General features: G+C 44.7%; 1 protein-coding gene across 2 annotated transcripts in view; it reads left to right on the top strand.

Annotated features, from left to right (window-relative positions):
* Positions 1-12,221: 12,221 nt before the first annotated feature.
* Rcan2 (regulator of calcineurin 2) overlaps positions 12,222-20,405 on the top strand; it is a 188,298-nt gene continuing 180,114 nt past the window's right edge. For both annotated transcript variants that reach the window (XM_010617759.3, XM_010617758.3), the window contains exons 1-2: positions 12,222-12,313; positions 13,052-13,236. The gene's annotated coding sequence lies outside the window, so the exon portion shown is untranslated. The remainder of the gene's footprint in view (positions 12,314-13,051; positions 13,237-20,405) is intronic.

The following is a 20,405-nucleotide window of genomic DNA, read 5'->3' as shown; positions in this document are numbered from 1 at the left end:
AGCATTCTTACCCTAGGAGGTGGGATGAGTTAAGCTGATACGGAACTTGTCCCTCCCCAGGTGAGACTTTTCTACTTCGTTCTTCAGCTGATGTAATCTTGCCCTTGAGCAGCATCACGGGACCATTGAGTCCTCAGCTGTGATGGGAAATAAAAAGTGGAGCTACATTTCCAGTGTCCTAGCCGGCCTGTAGGCAAGAAGACTGAACATAATTTTAGCTGTGAAATGATTTCCCCCAAAGTATGTAGAATCGCTCCCAATGGAAATAGGCTTGGATGTCCAATGCTTCTTTTTATTTCCCTAGCCCAGGGCTCTATGTATATGATTTACAAATAGTATAAAGACATAATACCCCTCTTTTTTTTTTTTTTTGGTACCGGGGATTGAACTCAGATCCTTGCGCTTGCAAGGCAGGCTACCAAACCACTGAGCTAAATCCCCAGCCCAATGCCACCTCTTAATGAGGGTTGGAGTCGCTCCCAGGCGGAGGAGAGAGGTCAGGGTAAGAGTAGGCAGGCGTGTGATGCAGCATGGGGTTCCGTGTTCTGGGACCACCTGGATGCAAATGCAGCACCTCCGGCCATCACCAACCTGATCGGCAGAGGGGTTGCAGGTTGGCATCAGTAGCCTGTGATGAGCAACAATACCCTGGGTGCGGGACGCTGTGCTTCCCAGCCACTGTGTGTGGGGACTGGGCTGGATTTCAGTGTCGGAAGCTCCGGAATGGCCGTAGAAAGTGAGTCTGAGCCTGCACAGAATTCCACACAGAGGTTGGGTGGAGCAATGTGGGCTGCAGACACCAGAGACATCTGGGGACTTCTTTAGTGTACTCGGGTCTGCCCTAGATCGCCTTGTGTGGGAAGCCAGCCATGGCCCACTGGCTTTTTGAAAGACAACATTTGTTCCTTTTTAAGGACTGCACGTGTTAAACTTGTTTTGACCCTGCACGGGAGAAACTCGGACAGCCAAAGATCTGTAGGAGTCAGGTGCTTCCTGTTAAAGATCTGATGTTATCTATAGGAGTCAGGTGTTGTAACTCCATTTTGTTAAGTTCCTCCACCTATTGTGGGAATCATGATTATTAGTTGCAAGTGTTGTTAATTTGTTTTTCTTGAGCCTGCTTTCTCTTGCCCGTGTGAACCCTCGTTCCCGTGGAGCGGGTGTTGAGGTTACTATGGTAATCCTAGCCCATAATAGTTCGATCTTTTCCTTTAAAAGGCTGATGCCTGCCTGCAATAAATGTCGCCTTGATCAGACTCTTGTCTTGGTGTCCTTCCTTTCTCTCTGCCCCATCTCCACCCAGCTGCTCTTTCAGGTTTGAGGCACTGCGGGACAGTGCTCTGCGTCGCCGGCTCGCGACAGCCTTGGAGCCAGGCGCAGTGAGGGCCCGAGCTGCCCTTATGCGTGGTGTAACTGGCCTGAAAGTTTTGCCGTGCACGGTCAATGTAGTCTCGCATCCTGGGCTGTGACCTCCTCTTGTAACAGGTGACCCCTTCTCTACCCACCCTGCGAGACAGTTGCCAGCTGTGAGCGGTTGAGCTCCGTACCCAGTTCCTTGTCCCTCGTGCCACACCTTTTTCTCTGACTATAAATAAACACGTGCCCGTGTGGTGGGGCCCAGCACTCTGTAGTCTAGGTCCAGACGGCTTCCTCAGTTTCACAGTCTCAAGTCAAGCCAGTTATGACCTGCAGGACCCAAGTTGTGGTCATTTTTCTCTTGGAACAGCTCTAGTGATCACGCAAAGGAGGTATGGAGACTCCTTGAAGAGCCAGGGAGAGGTACTCCAGACCCCTTGGGGGTTCCCTGCCTTCCTGGGGAGCCAGGGTCCTGGGTGAGTTTCTGTGGAGGGGCTCTGCCCTTTTTCCATTGAGTGCCCAGCTTTTTGGCATTGGCATTGGCCTTCATATCGTTATAGGGCCAGGCAAGTTGGAACTGTCGAGATGCGCCACACTGAATTAAATTGAGCCATTTCTTGTCGTAAGCCAGCAATCGAGAATGGCTCACGCCAGAAAAATTCTGGACCAAGGAAAGACAGTTTTCAGGGTCCTTTTGAGGGCTCTTCTATTTGGGGAGGGCTCAGGGAGAGGGGAAGCACAAGTGGAATTTCACGGCAGCAGAACTTTGCAAAGTCAGTGGGGGGTCCGGGGCAGTGTCGCACAGTTTAATTAAAGTATCACACAGGTGTGGGTCTTCTGTTTATGAGGTAGTAAAGCTCACACAGTTGCAGATTCACACAGGTGCAGAACGCTCGGTTTACAAGGCAGCAGACATAGCTGCAGAGTCACACAGGACGCAGTGGTCTGTCCTGCCTTTACTGAGGGGCCTCCTGAGGGGGATGGGGAAGGCGACCGCCTGGAATTACTCAGCTTTACACAAGTGGAATCAGGTTGGCTGTCACTCTATGTGACAGCGATGGAAGCAGCACTGGACCCACTGACAAGTGGAGGGCCGGCTTGTCTGGCTGCGGGGACAGAAACTCCAGTCGGTGGCAGAATCTGCAGGGCTTTTGCTCACTGCTGCTTGTTTTATTTTATCGTGCACTCGGGTACGTGGAAACTGGCAAGTGAAGACCATGAGGCCTGTCCCTGTCTGTGTGTCTCGGTTGTCTGAGCAAATGTGTTATTACATGGATGTGGTATTTCCACTAAACTGTAGGAAAGAGCTCCGTTTAATTGACTTTAGGGAGAAATATCAGTAAAACACAGATGTTTGAGTCAATTATTAGTTATGATAAGAACAGTTTAAACCCATGCAAGCTTGTCATCTTCTAGATGCATGAGGTCGTGAAGCTCGGGTCTTGGCTGGGAGGAGAAAGACACAGGGTCTGGATTCCTCCACAGCCATCAGCCGCAAAAGGAAATGGATACATGTGAGTCTTAGCTCTTTGCTTTTAGTCTCATTACTTCAGTGACATTTTTGATGCCCACTTGGTTTGACGATGAGCTGCAGAAGGTGGGGCAGCTGCTGGGCTCCCTGAGATCTGGAAGGTGTCTTGCTCTGTGTGCTTGGTTTTGAACCTCTGGGGTCCGAGTGGGTGACCCTAGTGAGGCCTGGGGATACATATGTTTCTGTTGCACTTGGGCCCAGTATGTCTTCTCTGGTGATGCTGAGAAAGAAGGGCACTGTCTCCCCAGCCACCTGCTCTGTCCTGGGCACTGCTCTGAATTCTTTCTATCTCTGTCCTGGGTTCTATATGGGTGCTTGGGGCCCTGGACACCTGTGCGGAGAGGGCTTGGGAAAGGGCCCATGTGAGCCCCTCAGGGGCCTTGCTGGAATAGGGCTGGCTGGTGGAAGATGAGCCTAGTTTTCTACACACAATTGAAACATAATGGGTACAAATGAGAAAATTATGTAAATATAAATGTTGACGAGTTAACACCTCATATTTCAGAAATCTCTTCAGTGACTGGAAACCTCAGTGTGAGATTATGATATACACACTGAATTGATGTCAAGATCTTTTCTAAGTAAGTTAAACTATTAAAATGGTAATTATTAAGCATAAGTTTATATATTTGGCATGTTATTTTTATGTAGCACAGAGTAGCTGAGTATATTTGGATCTGTTCACTAATAATTGTGTTCTAAGGAAACATAGTTCTAAAAATTATGAAAAGTGCTGACATAAACCAGTTAAAATTGCTTACTATTTATATTTCCACTAGAAATTGAAGCTGCTAAATATTAAAATTCTGGTTCATGATTAACACGAGATAAGGGAGGCAAGGAAACTAACTTGTATCTCTGATGAGGAAAGTTATAAGGAAAGCATGAGAATGTGCTTTTTGTTAAGAAAAGTTATTCAGTCTTGTTTGGAGATTCACAATGAAGGAAAGAAGGAGGGATTGGATAAAACTGAAATTGTTAAGATTGCACCTTAAAGTCCCTATGATTGATCCAAGTCAAGCTGTACCTTATATAATAAGAGAACCCAGTGGGCTCTTGCACATTTAGAAGGGAATTTCACTTCCTCACATGTTCAGTGCATGAGTTCTGGCCCAATGCTGAGACAGCAGCCAAGGGTCATTCAAAGTGTGTTTCCTTTGTGGACCATCCCTGAAGTAATCACCAGCCACAGAGGTGCCAGTTCCCCTGGACATATGTGAAATAGTCAAATAAATTATTACACACAGTCATATTAGGGAAAGCTAACCAACTGAATAAATTCCTTGGTCAAAGATGTTGCAAGTGGATGGCATTTGGATTCACTGCCCCCCCAAACGAGTTAATCCCCTATGAACGAGTCACCCAAAGGCCAGTGTCTCTAATACATCCCCTTCCTCATATGCTCTGATAGGACTAAGTACTGCCTGGTTTCGGTGCCTTGTGTTCAAGTGTGTTTCCATCATTACCGACCAAAGATAACTAAACCCTTCCTGATCGAGAGATGAGAGGTCCTGAAAATGGCAAACAAAGCCTGCCTTTTAAAGGATCATGCCAAGTTCTTCCACCAAGACACACTGCAGCAAAGCTTCAGGCCGCATCTCACCATCAGAGTGGCCCCTCCAGACTCCGGGCACTTATGGCCCCTTGGGACCTGGAGGTTAAAGCAAACCAGGGAATTATCTCCCTGGAATGAGATGGTATCCAAGAGTGGACAGCTTTTCCCAAAACTTAACAAGACTCCTCTCTAAGAAGAACCTTACCTTACATACACATCCTTTCCATTGGCCAGGATTGCATGACCAGACTGAAACTTTAAGGAAGCAGGTGCCTTCGAACAGGATAGTTTTCCCATGAAAACTAGCAGGTTTCAGTCTGAGTCAGGGTAATAAAAAGGTCCTCTGTGTCGTAACACTTACAAAGGACTAACCTAGTGTTAACCAGTCAGTATTTTTGCCTATTATTCTCTTTTCTTCCTTGTTCCCAACATATACAATCCACTGCTCTGCTCTTTCCCAGTGGCATTTGAGGCTAAATAAATCCATTTACAAGGGTGACAAAGTGACATCAATGCCAAGCATTCTGCTCAGTCTCTCAAACTGGAGAGTTCGCTAGGAGGAATTAAGTTTGGCCTCAAGCTACCTTCACAAATGGCCCCTGTTCTACCCATGTTCGAACAAGACAGGTGTGAACTGTCCCCATAGGGATGTGTCAGTACCACACTTCTGTTTCCTGTTTGTCACTCTTTACTCCAGATAAAAAGGCAATCTGCCTTAGGGTAGGGTGGGACGTGCTGAGCCCCTCTGGTTCATTATGAACCATTTCAGATTGCTTCCCAATTCTAGGACCACAAAAAAGCCAATTAAGATCTGCAAACTTATATTTATTGTAATTTTCTCCTTTAATCAGATATAGGACAAAGATTAATTCCCAAGCCTCTGGTCCCCACTGCCACAGGTCGAGTCTGGGACCAGATTAGGGATGATCTTCCCCACCTGTACTGTCCACTGTCCCCAAGTTCCTCACCTGATGGGAGAACCCCAACTTCACCCCTATGGTCCAGAGCACTTCGTTGCTTGGCTATTGTCAAGCTGCGATGAATGCACTTTCCACTCATGGACAGAAGCAGTAGTGTTCCATTTTTTCAATTTATTTCCTCAGCAGAAGAAATGGAACTGTGGTTTTTACTAAAGACAAACAGCTCAAGGGCAAAGTTTTCCTGTGCTGCACAGCCAGGCCCACACTCTCATGCTGAGAGAGCCCAGGATAAAGAAGGGCACCTTTTCCAGGCTGAATGGTGAAGCTCAGAGGAAATGGCTCCACACCTGCCTTGGGCACAGCTGGGCACAGCGCAGGCCTTGCTTTCTCCCCTGGGCACCAGAAGGCTGGGTTAGTGTAGAGGATACCTGCCCCCCCGAGCGCCCACGTCTCCACCAGATGATGCCATGCGCATGGCATGTGCTTGGGACGAGCCAGGGGATAACATCGTCCCCATTTCCCAAAAGAGAAATGGAGGCACGGAGAGTTCAAAGATCCTTCCTAAGGCCCACATGTTGTAGCTGCAGAGCCAGGATTCAACCCAGGCATTTTGGCTCTGGACCCTGTGGTCTTTGTCTTCAACTCCTCTTCCACAGTCTCCATCAGCCTTTCCCTCAGGAATGAGCCACAAAGTTATTTCAGACACTTTGTCAAAACCTTCTAATTCCCACATCTCTAAACACTGAGCGGGTAATCGTTTCTTCCAGTCGTTCATAAACTCTCAACATTCCCACTTGTTCATAAACTCTAACATTCCCAAGATTTTTCTACATATCGTGGAAGCAGTGCTGGCCACCAGGAGGGTGATTCAATTTACTTTTAGTTTTCACTTTATAAATCTGTTTTTCTCTAAATGTTTTCACACTTCCATCACTGCAGCTATTGGCAAAGATAATGTATCGGAGGGAAGAGACCCACCAATGAAAAGCATTCCCTTTGTCCAGCTTGTTAGTCACGTTGTACAGATTTTTCAGTGATTTCACTCTGAAAGTATCTAGTGAATTCCATCAGTGTTGCTGTACCCCTCAGGAATAATCCTCAGAGTTGCTGTGCCAGAGTTGGCAAGTGGGGTATTGACTCCAGAATTCAGATACAGAAATGTATCTGAAAGCCAGCAGCAGCCATGAGCTAGCACGCATAGGGCTGGAAGGCACAAATGTGGGAAAATGTCCACCCAACCATTCTTGAATTCTCATTCACAAATTCTCTAGGCAATTCACTTTTTATTAGTCCATGTTTGTGGTACATGGTGTCCACATTCCTTGTGTGGGGTTGGAGCATGCGCATAACACATCTTAATTCCTCTGTCCCCTTTCCTTCTCCTTCCTCTATCCGTATCTGGATCCTCTTCGAGAAACATCAAGCTCCATACTTTCTGTTATCTATCCTTTAATTTGCTCTTTAATTTTTAGGGATATTCCTCTCACCTAAATATTCCAACCCATTGGTTTCCTACATTCTCAACAACCGCACATTACTCCTACCAACACACACACGCGCCACATGTTCCTGGGACTTTCTGAAATACGGGCACACATCCTTATTGCAAGGGTATATGAAGAAACTTAAAAATAGAAAGTTATAGGAAGTAACAGAGTCCAAACATCATTAAACACATTGGAAGATGAAATAATTCCAATGGTGGCCGTGTCCCCCTCAGGGCTGGGATCGCATCTGCTCCTTCCAGAACCTGGCAGAGGTGCAGTCGTCTGGGTCATGCCCTGAGAACTTGGAGGAGTTGCTCTGTTGCCTGCTTTTAAGCTGGAGGACAAAGGTGCGGAACGAAGATGGCCATGATCCACGATTTCCCCCTTTGTCCAGCGCGACTTTTTTCTGCCTCTGCTTTTCTTTTTGCTGAGCAGTGATGCACCTTCTCCTGTATCTTGAGGTGGTCTCCCAAGATGGTTCCACCAAAGTCATTCTCCTTTCTCCTGCCATCCTGGCCACCTCTCTCTTCCCTTAATCCTTGGTTCCATGGTTCCATGTGACTGGGCTGTGACCAATGAGATGTGGACATAAATGGTGAGCGTGACTTCTAGGCCTGGCCTCTAGAAAACCTGTGTACCACTCTTGTTCTTTCTCTACCTCCCAGCAGGACTCAGGGATTCCCTGCCTGACTCTGGGCCTGAGGGGATGGTGGAGCCAGAGGGAAGAGGCCTGGAACCTGGGCTGACCTTGAGAGAAGGGTCAGCCCATAGTACAATGTAAAGAATATAAATAGCAGCCTGGCAAAATGTTAAGCCACAAACATCTGGGCATTGCTAATACTAGCAGACAACTTACCCCATGTGTTTGCTTAAGAGTTGTGTAACATAATTTAAATTCAGTGCTGTTCTTTGGATCAGACTGAAATAGGCTTCACCATCACTTGAAAATTATTTCTGTGACCATGCCTTGAGGGAAACTAAACTGCACTTTCTAAGTTTAGAGGGCAAGTACCATAAAATGAAATAAAATTAATTTGGGCCAGATTAGGAATTGATCTGATTTGATGTACTGTACTTTGCCCATCTACAAGTGGAATGTGGTGAAATCTCTTCATCCATCATTCAGATGCGTGTGTTCCATTTATCTGGGTCTGCAGTGTGGTCTCGATAAGTTTGTTCTGGGAGTCTCAGCTCTTTCAGAAAGTAGTTTTATGTTTGATACAGCCCTTTTGATCATTGTCAAGTATCCATTTGGTGCAAATTAATAATATCACAAGTACTTGCTTCAAAAGCCAAAGTCAGGATGGGGTTTGGGAAGGAGGGGTTGGAATTACTGCTGTCTGGTTTGAAAAAGTGAGGAAATGGAAAAGTTCACAGCGGGTTTTCTTTTCTTTCCTTTTCTGTTTTGGCTTCTGCTCTGGTAAAGGCAAAAGTAAGAAGGCAAAACTGTAGTGCAGTGCTCAGCAGTTGGTGATCTACCTTCCAGAGAAAATCTAGAGAAGCTCAATCCTACCAGGAGCTCTAGATGCTAGAACTAGAAAAGAAGCCCCTTGAAAGAGGGTGGGCTCCGGCAGGCCAATGGGGGTGGTGGGCCCAGAGCGGGGTCACCGCAGTATGGAAGGGACATTGATGACCCAGTGTGTTCACATCAGGCACTGGTGCTGCGAACAAAACTGAGGACAAGTTATTGAGGGGGACACGTGGAGGAACAAGAATCCGAGCACAGCCGCCAGACCGCAGGATTGCGCAATGGAGCCAGAGATGTGTGGGCAATGCAGGGAAACTCTCAGGCTGAGTTCATTTACGGCACGCAAATCCCCAAGTCTGAAGACTTTCTGTACCGTTTAGCCTGACCCTGCACACCTGACGGGCCTAGGGAGGTTTGGAGTGTCAACCTCTTGGATGGCGGCTCCTGGGTGGTGTCACTCACAAAGGGCAAGCCAGGGAGGACTCGAGCAAAGACCACGACCAGCAATCAATGGACAAGCCAGTGTTGATGGCTGTGTAAAGAAGATCTGTACTCTGTGCAGTTGGGTAGGAGGGTAGTGTGGTTGATCACTGAGGGCAAGAAATACTCAACCAGCTCACAGGGGTGGGCATGGGTCAGCAAGCAGGTCCTCTGTTCCCAGTTGTGGCTGATGGGAGGTTGGGATAGAGGAGAGCTGGGCCCTCTGCAGACACGAAGCCTGAGATCAGCCTCTTCCTCTTTTCTCCTGATCGTTTCCCCTCTATCTTTGCTTTCTTTCTGCCAGAGAATCTTTCTCTAATCTAGGAGTTGCAGTAACTAGAAGGTTTGTTGTTTCTTGGGTTTTATTGTCTGCCATTTCTTGACCAAAGCATCACAACATCACACAGCCCAATGTCAATATGGTGAGACCATTGTCCTCTTTCAGGGACAGCCATCGTCCTGCCACGAGCTTCTTCTGACCTCTCTGCCGTGGGCAGACCGGGAGACTAGTGATGGATCCCATTTGACTTAGGGAGCAGAGAGAAAGAATTTTGACCCTGAGGCTAGATTTCCAACCCCAGGAATACTGTATCACAGTGAGGAAAGTAAAACAAAGGCTCATGTGCAAACTTTGGCAGAATGCTTAGGTAATGCGTAGCAACTGATGCAGTTTGTTAAGGAAGGAACTGCTGGTTTTCTCCGCCTAACTAAAAAGAAAAATGTTACTGGATCTTAGTTTTGTGGGTTTTGGTGGGAATGACGATGGATTGTAATAATGAAATGTTTGAGAGGGATTATACTTAATGAGCCAGGAGACCTCCAGAGTCATCCAGACACTGGTACGATGTGATTTGATTGTAGGTTGAGGAATTTTAGTCTCTATGTGAAAGGGTCCTTCTCCGTGTTCCTGTTGATGGTTATTGTTGCTGCTGCTCCCCTCTCTCCCTCCTCATCTGTCTTGGTCACTTTACCATTTCCAAGACACAATACCTGACCTGCAGTGTGAAGGAGGAGAGGTTTATCTTGGCTCACAGTTTCAAAAGTTTCAGTTCATAGATAGCCAGCTTCACACCAGAAACAGCAAGGAGGAGGGGTCTGGGCCAAGGAGAGCTGTTCATGTCATGGTGGCCCGGAAGCAGAGAGAGAAGGGAGGAGCTGAGAAAGTCAGACCTTTCCAGGTCACACCCCAGTCACCCACCTCTTTTGACCAGGTCCCACCTCCCAGCAGCACATTTAGCTCTAAGCTCATCTGTGGATTAATCCCCCATGATCCACTCCCCTTCCAAATCCCCGCCTCAGAACCCGCGAGGCCTCCGGAGGACATTCTAGACTAAACTAGAGCGCCCTCCATCCTCATACTCAGTCCAGTCATCTCCTTCCTCTTTCTTTTTCTTCATCTTCCTCCTCCTCTTCGCTTTTCCCAGTCATTCTTTTCCTTGTCACTATTTAGATGGCTACTTTTTCAATTATCTGACTGTGTGCTCAATTCTCAAGGAGCTCTTTCAAAGATACTTTTTTAAAATACTAAAAATAGGCAGCCAGGTATCAATTAGGATTCCATTTGGCTGTATACAATGGAAAAATCCAAAATAACACTGATGTAAACACAAGAGCTCATTATCCTGCATACAGGAAGTCAGGGTTTGGAGTCCAGGCCTGGGCATCCCTCCACGGTGTCACTGTCGTGACACAGAAGGGCAGAGAGACGTGATATGGTTGCACATTGAGCAGACAGAATTTGTGCTGCCAGAACATATTTTGTATGAGGAACAATGGCACTCCAGATGATTTCCAAATTTAGTTCATTTTGAACTTGCCTTTATTCCCCTTATCTTTTTTCTCTTCTCTGATGTCCTTTAGTTCTTTTGTTGGCTTTATCTTCTCTCTGCAGCATCCCTGCAATGAAGTATACCTTTTGGTCTTGTTCACAGGAAGACAGGAGGTGTCAGAAATACAGAGGTCTCTGCCTGGAGGTGGTGCAGGTATCTGCTCATGGCCAGGTCAGGGCCTTTGGGAGGCAAAGAGTCATTGCTCAGGGCTCAGAGAGGGAGCCTGGGTGCAAAAAGTCAGAGGGAATTCACACAATTACAAAATGCAACCCAAGGGCCCCACGGACTTAAGTCATTTTTCAGTGGTCCAGTTTTGTCCTCTGTGAATATCTGTTGGTTGTACTAATATCACCAGCAGAGAGCGGATGGGGGTAAAAAGGATGTGGACTCTGACTTGGAATATACTGGGCTTCTGTTTGGAATGACCCCTCTGCCAGGTAAGAGTCTTGGGTAATCTGCGCCAATAGCTTCAATTTCCACATATGCTAGCTGGAGGGACTTCTCCCCACTCCACTGAGTGATTGCCAGGGTTACAAGGAGCTGACACACTAAACCCTTCTGTGTTAAATGGGTAACTATAAATGTCAACAAAATTGAGTCATATGAGAAGCCATGTTTGCCAAATTACGTGAGTTAAATATTGATACTTGAAAAATTTAAATAATACCTACAACAGCTTAAAACAATCCATCTTCAGAGAATACGAAGTCTTTTCTAATTTTCAAAAATAAAATCTAATGTGCAAACAATGCAGGGAGAGAATGAATTATCTGCTTTATCAACTGTTGCAACCAGAAGGCAAATGGCTCTGGGTTACAAGGTCAGTGCTCAATAAATATTTAATGAATGAATGAATGAATGAAAATGTGAATGAATGAAACGACTTTTGATTCCATATATAGTTGGCATTGTAGTAGCTGCTGGAAATCCAGAGAAGGCTCAAATTTCATGAATCTCAGATTCCAAATCTAGACACACTAATAAAATGACTTCACATAATAAATCTGTGAGAAAATTTGGACAGGATGGTACGGCAGAAACGAACTCCAGGAATGTGAAGGGGGCCAAAGGACCTATAGACTGTTTGGTCAGGGAAGTCTTAAGAGACAGAGAAGAGCGCTAGATTTGTTGTTGAAGCTTTCTTCCACAAGCTGTCTATGTATTTTTGTGGCTTGTGTTTACAGAATGTTAGTTCATTTTGTAAACATTTTCTTCAGTTATTACTCACAAGCTTTGCAGTCATAGATGAAGCGTCCATCCCACGTCCTACAAAACTTGGAAATCCTGAGACTTGAGAATCCCCAGAGGACTAACTGAAATTGTTGTATTGGGCAGTGTTTTCTAAGGCATGCTCCAGAGGACATAAAACAGTCATAGATGCACTCCTCAAAAATGGAGGAAAGAGGTCCTGGGGTCAGATACTTTGAGCCCAGTCCAGGAGCACTGGTGCATTCAAGTACACCAATTTAGGACTTGGAGAAGTCCTAAAGCAGAATAACACTATATTTATCCCAATGTTTTCTTGAATTATTTTCTAAATGTCATTTTATGTTTATTTTTTCCTCTGTATACTTAACAGCATCAAAACACAGTTTGGAAAAACACTGTTACAATGTAAAAGACAGAGCTTTGGCGCAAATGAGGAGGAGAAAGATAATCATCTGGTTATAGACTTTGTAAATCTCAGGTGAGATGTTTATACAAATGTACCAGAAACTTAAGCTTTAGAGATCATTTTTGCAAATATTACTTGCCTTTACTGAACCTAGTAAACTGGTGAGAGAATTGCTTTTTCTCAGATTTTGGGCTGCTGTTCTGGGCTGTCAGAGGGATATGTTTGGGTTTCTTCTATTTTTTTTTTTTTTTTAATTCATGAACATGAGCGACAACCAAGCGGGGCTGCTTTTTGTGTTGTTTGTGTTGTGTCCATCTGAGGCAAGCAGGAGGACACAGCAGAAACCACCCAAGCTTGAGCTTTGTTCCTTCTTCCACTGGTAGTGACTTTAGTCAAATTACCCTCCCGGCTCCCCCTTTCCCATCTGCAAGTGAGGATAGTCACAGCCATATTCTGGGTGTTGCACAAGCCAGGTTGATGTAAAAGGTTTGGGTGGGTGCGTTCTTCTAGCCTTTTCTGTAGTGTTCGCTGAGGTCTGCATGTTCATCCTGCTAAAAGTCTTTACAGATCCCCCTGGAGTCGCATGGGGAAAAACAGAATATTTGCTGTTTGTCCTTACCATCGATGACTCACAAAGTGCTGGTTTATTGAATCTATCAGTGAAGCACTAGAATCAGTGTCCTACTTTATTCATTCCATGCTGTGTACAATATGCAACACCCTCAGCCAGAGCTGGACTAGATATATCATTTGGTTATCCCACCTCATCAAGCTAATAGGAGTCCTTACCCAGTAAGCATCTCTCCTTAGCTCCTGAAAGTGGCCTGAAAACCTCAACCAGTGATGACTGAATTCACCACATCAGCTGTGTGATAAAAAGTGAAGACAATGGACCATCTCCAACCACTGTTTCCAACGCTGCATCACGAGGAAGAGCCGGCCTGCCTCTGTCTTCAGTGACAACACAATTTCCAGCAGACCACCCACATCCCCAGGTAACAACAGCTCACTTTGGTAATAACGGATTAAGTTGTGGACAGCCCTTTAGATTGTTTACCCAAACATATTCTCGGCCCTTGGAGAACGCCCACAAAGGATTCTAGTGCTCCTGGTACCGAGCACTCTGGCATCACACAGGGCATGCGTTCTCAGGCACCACCTTGTGAGCTGGGCCTACTATTAATCGGAAATGGAACCAGTGGTATGTTCTTCTGGGGTGATCGTCTAGTTTTCATGTCGGTGTTGACTTTGGGGCTGTGTACTGTAAAAATGGAATCTCTCCCAGCAGTAAGAGAAGGAAACAGCACGTCACAGGAGCCAGGGTTGCAGGGCATGGCACGTCGTGTCCTTCTCAGTGTTTGGCCTCCTGGTAGAAAATGGGTATACGTTCTTAATGCACTTTGCTTCATTAGAATCGCGGGGGGAAAAGAAACAAGGATCTAAGTTGGAAGCCCTAGACCTAAAAGGCCCAAGTGTGGGGATCCAGCATTGGTCCCATTTATCTACAGGCAGCAAGAACCTGTTTTCTTCTCTGATATGACTTCACAGGTTGCTTGTAAGACGTTGTGCAGTTTCCTCTACAAATCCACGACCTTTCCTCTTTTCTGATTTTTTAAGGCATGTAGGGAATCTAACTTTTCTTCTTTTTTGTTTGTTTGTTTTCTCATTGAGTTTATTGGTACTTTTTAGGTATACAGTGGTTACATTCGTCATCGGAATCTTGTACCCTTACCTGACAGGTCTTGGCTCTCATTTTTCCCCATCCCCCCATCCTCCCTTCACCCCCTTTCTCTATTTACAAAAACTTTGTTTCCATTTTTTCATATTTTTTCTTTTCCCTTATTTCCTTTCCCCTCCCCTTCCCACTTCCCCTACACTTTTAGCCCTTTTCTTCTTTTCTTCTGCTTCTTCCCTAATTTGCTTTCTGTTAAGTCTTTTGAAAGAAGCCCAGTAACTCAGTCTCCTCAGGGCTCCTACAGGGTCAGGATCAGGAGAAAGGCTTCTTAGTGTGTGTGGTGTTTGGAGGTACAAAACAATCACAAGGTTGAGTCCTTAGTTCTAGGTTGTCTTTTCCCACACCTGTTGCAAGCACGGTATTGGGTTCCACTTCCTGGAAAAAGTTGACTTGATTGATAATTGGGAACTCTTTCACTAATTAAAAAGTGTCTTGTGTTTTCATCAGTACAAAGGATCTCCTGTGCGCTCACAGTATGCCAAGCATCGCTGGGAGAGTAGGAAAAGCTGAAGGTTTTATTTTTATGACTGAGGGCTTCATACTCCAGCCGGAGTGAAAAAGCCTTCTGTAAAGACATAGGTACTATAACAACATAGACGAGAAGATGGCGTAAGTGTTCAATCGTGTGGGACTGGAATCTCCCCGGAGGGAGTAGTTACTGTGGGCAAAATATTTTCAGTACATGTGTGGTGAAATTGAATGCTAAATTTGAAGAACAAGAAGAATTAGAATATAAATTGCAGATAAAATAATAATGGAGGAAGGAAAAAGAGTGTGAGGCTCTTTTGACAGGAATGCTTTTTCCCAGTGTCTGCTCACCTTGTGAACAGTGCCCCCATGAAGTGTGATTTCAAGGACAAAGCTCATTCCCTTGGGTCTACACCCAAGGTCAAGGAACTTCTCTGAAACCAGAGAAAAAGGGAATTTGCACAAGAATGTACAATTTTGCCTGATACTGTATTAGACAATCCTGTAATTAACTTGTCTTTTCCTTAGCAACTGCAATAATCAAGTTGATCCCAGAGCCTAAGGAACTTACAGGTTATGAAACAAACCCCACTGTCTGCCTTTGCCTGGCTGAGGCACTTGGATAATGTGTGTGTGTGGTTTTTTTTCTTTTTCTTTTTGTTTTTTTCTGGTCTCATAAGTGAAGATCAGAACCTTCTTTGGGCAGCATGACAGAAGGGTGACATGCCAAGTAAGGTCAGTCTCATGACTGTCAAGAAAAGCAGCAGTCATAGTAATTGTTTTCAGGCTGGAAGGGATGCCTAAATCATCCGGGCCTTCAATTTATATATTGAATCCTAAGGATAACAAATTTTAGGTGATACATTGAAGACTGTCACAAACATGGATGTATGAGGAGAGTTCTGTTATAATTTTACTGTCATATCTTCCTTTTAATGAAAAATATTATTTTCCCCATCCCTCTGCCATCCTAACAAAATCCCTTTCTGAATCTGTGGCAAATATCCCCATGTTTTAGCAGTGGATGTATATCGAAATTGTTCTGTTCTTACATGCTAGCTTGGACAAAAATTATGCAAGGAATACATATTTCTCTTGGAAATGTTTAAAAACACAGATAAGCATGAAAAGGGAAATTAAAGCCATCTGTAATTCTGTCTCTAGAGAAAACTACAGCTGTGTCTTTCATATACCCTTCCAGTGCATTCTAAAAGCATTTTTAATTTAACAGTGGGGTTTTAATATTTTACGGTATGCTGTTTCTCACTTAATATTTGTCAGCAAGTTTTTGTGTGAATGTGTACACTTCTACAACTTCATCTTTGATTCTATATAGAAAAGAAATCGGAACTTAAATCTGTTGCATAAAATGCAGTGGTTCCCCAGAACTACTGATCTTGCTTGGAAACAGTGGATGAGTCTGTAGGTACACAGAAATGCAAAGCTCTTCCCCTTTGAAAATCTGATGGTATTATCAGCTCCTATTTTAAGCTTGTTGATGGACCCAGAATAATATGAACTTAGATATATAAAGGCGATGCAGCGCTGGAAGTCTGACCTTTGAAAAATCCTTGCCTGTATAAACAAAGTCTGGAATGCTTTAAGCTCTCTAGGCCAGTGGATTTCTTTTTTATTTATCCTAACCCCGAGTCAACAAGGAATGTCTATTTTATTTAAGAAGCAGGAAATGAAAACACCTCAGCCCCCTAACCCTTATGAAGGGCACAGCTGTGACACCCGGACTCCTTGCCTAGAGCTCGTGTGGCCCCAGGACTGTGTGCCCTGGGCCTCCCCATTCCCCACCTGGCTTTTGTCCTTGGTGCCCTGCTCTGTCACTCTTGCTTGGGCTGCTCTTTGCTGTTCCCATGCCAACCTCATTCTCACTTCCATTTTTTTATGCCACTAAGGTTTCCCATGCAGTTTCCCTCATGTCCCAGCCTCCCACCCCCAGGCCCAGCAGCCCCACTTCCTTGGTGAAGCCCTTCAGGTGACACCTATATCCCTCACTCTCTGGCTCGGGGTGTAAGCCTTGTGGCCAAGCCACACCTTCCCTGTCTGCAGCTGTGCCTCGCTAACGTTGCTGACCCCTTTGGTAAAGGCTGTTTTCACATTTGGCACATTTCACATGACTGTGTGCATGTACTACATGTTATACCTGGGTCTGTCACTTCGGGAATGATTGGGGAGGTGCTGTGATCTGGATAACCATCCCCAAGCCCCATGTGGTGAAGGCTCCGTCCCTAGCCTGTGGTGCTATTGGAACCTTCAGGACCTGGGACCTGGTGGTATGTCTTCAGTCATGTGGAGTGGAGATGTCCTCAGTGGTGATAATGGGACCACAATCTCTTCTCTGTCTCTTTTTGACCACAAGGTAGGTGGTTTAGCTCAGTCCCACATTTCCTTTGTGACATGCTGCCTCACCATTGTGCAGAGCGATGGGGCCACCAACCATGGCCTGAAACCTCTGAAACCATGATCTTTCCTCTTACAAGCTGATCTTAGGATTTGTCACAGTGATGGGAAGCTGAGCAATGCAAGAAACCACACGACCCTATTTCTGCCTGTTACTTTCTTAGTTGTTAGAAAAGCGCCGTACCTTCTTAGAGCTTGTTTCCACCCTGGGGAATTTGAGTGAAAGTATTGCTCCTTTAAGGCTGTCATAAAGAGAAACGGATTGAACACAAAGAAAATGGGACACAAACAGACTTGACAAATGACAGCCACCTTCGCTATGGACACCTGATCCTGCTCCTTTTGACGTCATGACAGGCCAACCAGATAAAAGTATGGCCCAGACTGATATTCTAATCAATTCTAACCCTCGGAAATACTCCATAGCATTCTTTAAAGCAAAAAACACCTGAGTAAAATAAGGCCATGTTATTTATTTACTTATTTAGTTATTTTTTTAAGCCAGGGTCTCACTATGTAGCCCCGGCTGGCCTTGAACTTGCAGCACCCTACCTCAGCCTCCCAAGTGCTGAGCTTTGAATCTTCTGGATCTCTCTTGCCCTTGAACTTTCTGTGCACACGTAAACACTTATTTGCGCACATGTCGAACTGCACCTGTGTTCCAAACAGTTTGGATGAGTGTGTTCGTGCAAATACATGTGCATGATTACACACTGCATTATACAATACATACATAACTCCGGATGACCTTTTGGTTGCAGGTGGCATTTGCACAGACTAACTTTAAAGACAAAATGTTGGGATCAAGTAGACATCTATACTAGGGAGAGATTCGGCCACACGTCACGTTACACAACGAATTCCTTAAGTGAGATAGAAATAGGTTTGTCTCTCGCATAGGAGAAGTCCCAGTGTGCCCAGGGCCCTGGGGAACCAAGGTTCCTTGCCTTTTGCTTCCCGTTATCAGCACAGGGCTTCAGTTTTCTGAGCAAGATGCCCCTTGAGCTCCAACAGTCAAAGTCCACACAGCAGGTGCAGGAAATGCTGAGCTGTGTCCTTCCAGGGGCAGAGACGGTCTACACCACGTCCTTCTCATTGCTCTCAATTGACTGGCCCCACCGTGTAGGGCTACCACACCTGAGGATGTGCTCTTCAGAGGGACGGTACTTTGCACAAGCAAAAAACTAAGACTTTTCATTAGACAGGAAGTAGAACATGGAGCGGATATTGGAGATGCTGTTCCAATATCTGTAGTTCAATTACTCTTTCAGCAGAGTACACTTGCGGTGGCTTTTTTGCTTTGTGCAAGTGTGTATACAATACATCAAGAAAAATGAAAGTGTTGGAATTCTTAGAATGAGATCCAGGCTGGGTAAATTAGTAGCGGCAATAGGAGACTTTAAAACTGAAGTTATAAATGAGAAAGGTGTTTCAAGGATCAGCTGGGGATAAAAGAAAAAAAAAACAGATGAGAAACCCTAATACTTCCAAACCCTAAAACTTCCCAAGGGTCCAGCCCACTTTCTCTTAGGATGGAGTTTCAGAGGAAGAGATGCAGCTGGGATTGGGTGATCTTGTTTCCGAATTTAAAATGTAGTCTAGTAAAAGGGGTTTTTTGCTAGCTCTGAGTTGAATAAAGAAGGAATAAAGGAAAGGAGGGAAAGGAGAGAGGGAAAAGGGCAGAGTTGGGACAGCATGGGTCACTCTGGGATTTTGCTATGTTGATTCTGCCTCATCCCGATGAACGCGTGGAGGGAGAGCCCGAGAACACCAGGAAATATTTTCCTTTCTTACGTACAACTTTCTCAATCAATGAGGTTCTTACGACACACGTGTCTAGAGCAGGAGCTCAGCTGGAGGTCAGTCCTGGGTGGGCTTCACTGCAGATCACGAAGAGCCTGCCTTTTCCCTGCTCCTTGCCCAAGCTCCCTACCAAAGCCGATACTCAGCGATGAGGGCAGTGCCACTGCTGGGCAGAGTGGGTGCCACAGCCATGGGTTCCGGTGCAAGCATTTCACAAAGCTGTGTGAAACACTCAGGATTTTCTTAAGCTACTATTGTTCTGTAAGACTTTATTAAGAGTCATCTTAGCCTAATGAGACATCTATAATGTGGATATTTCATTACTAGAAAAAAAGTACATGTGATACCTAAAATATAGGAGATAAAAAGTATCACAATGCTGGTGGAAAAGATTTAGAGTATAAACAATGAGTAATTAATTGCATCACTATAAATATCTTAAGCAAGTCAATAAGATGATGACTGCTTCATAAAACCTGCTAACGGATGTGCGTGGAAAAAATATACAAATAGCTAATAAATGACATTGGTGACTCAATCTCGGTAATAATTAAAGAAATACCAATGAGGAAAATGAGATACTATTTCCTACGTCTACAATCAGCAAAGTATCATTCAAATTTAAAATGCACACTGGGGATGCCTAGGGAGTGCTGACTGTTGAGACATTTTGAGGGGACAACTTGAAAACATTAAAATCTACCAAGGTTTGGTTCATGAGTTCCACTTTTAGAAAAAGAAATTTTTAAACAAAAGCCTAGGTATTCGAAAAGATTTCTCTCCGGGTAGTTCACTGTAGTACTGCTTATGAAAACAAAATGGTTAATAAAACCAACCCAGAAACAAATTTCTGACAGATTTGTGTTGGAAAAGAAATTACTTTTAGATATTACTCATGAACTACCCTGAAGTCAGTAGCCTTTAGACTGAATGGTAAAAAGAGAAAGAAGCATACATGTGAAAAGGCTCATTAATTATTGAGTCAAACAAGAACATTGCAAAATATGTGATTCCATTTTGCTTTTACGACAATGTCACATTCTTAGAACTTTCCGTAAGTCTGAAGTTACTTCTAAACAGAGTTAAAACAACAATGGGCATCCAAACCTTGAAGAATTACTACCTTACTCCTGTTAGGATGACTTTTACCAGGCAGACAGGAGGAGTGACTAGCAAGAGTGTGGCACAGGTGGGCTGGGGTTTAGCTCAGTGATTCTGCCACCTGCCTCATAAGCGCAAGGTCCTGAGTTCGATCCTCAGTACTGGAAAAGAAAAAGTATAGGAAAGGAGCCTGACATATGGCTAGGATATAAATGGTTGCAGAAAGACAGCACAGAGTTTTCTCAAAACATGAAAAATGGGACTTTGTGTGGTCTAGCTATCTTGCTTTTGGGTATACATTCAAAGCAAATAAAATCAGTGTCTTGAGAGGATTTCTGCATCCCATGTTCATTGTAACCCTGCTTGCAATAGTCAAGAAATGTATCGTGGAATCCACCAACTGAAGAATGAATAAAGAAAATATGTTAAATGCAATGGAATATTAGGGCTGGGGGATTTAGCTCACTGGTACCGGCGCCTGGCTGGCAAGTGCAAGGTCCAGAGTTTGATCCCCAATATTGGAAAAAAAAAAGGAGCCAAACACAGTGGAATATTACTGAGTACTGAACAATGAAATCCTGTCACAACATTGGCCTTGAAGGACATTATGCTAAGTGATACTGGCCAGATATAGGAAGACAAATA

Source organism: Fukomys damarensis, unplaced genomic scaffold (genome assembly GCF_012274545.1).
Source record: "Fukomys damarensis isolate Sample0158 unplaced genomic scaffold, DMR_v1.0_HiC HiC_scaffold_20, whole genome shotgun sequence".
Taxonomy (NCBI): Eukaryota; Metazoa; Chordata; class Mammalia; order Rodentia; family Bathyergidae; genus Fukomys; species Fukomys damarensis.
Note: the sequence above shows the minus strand (reverse complement) of the source record. Positions and strands in the feature narration are given on the sequence as shown.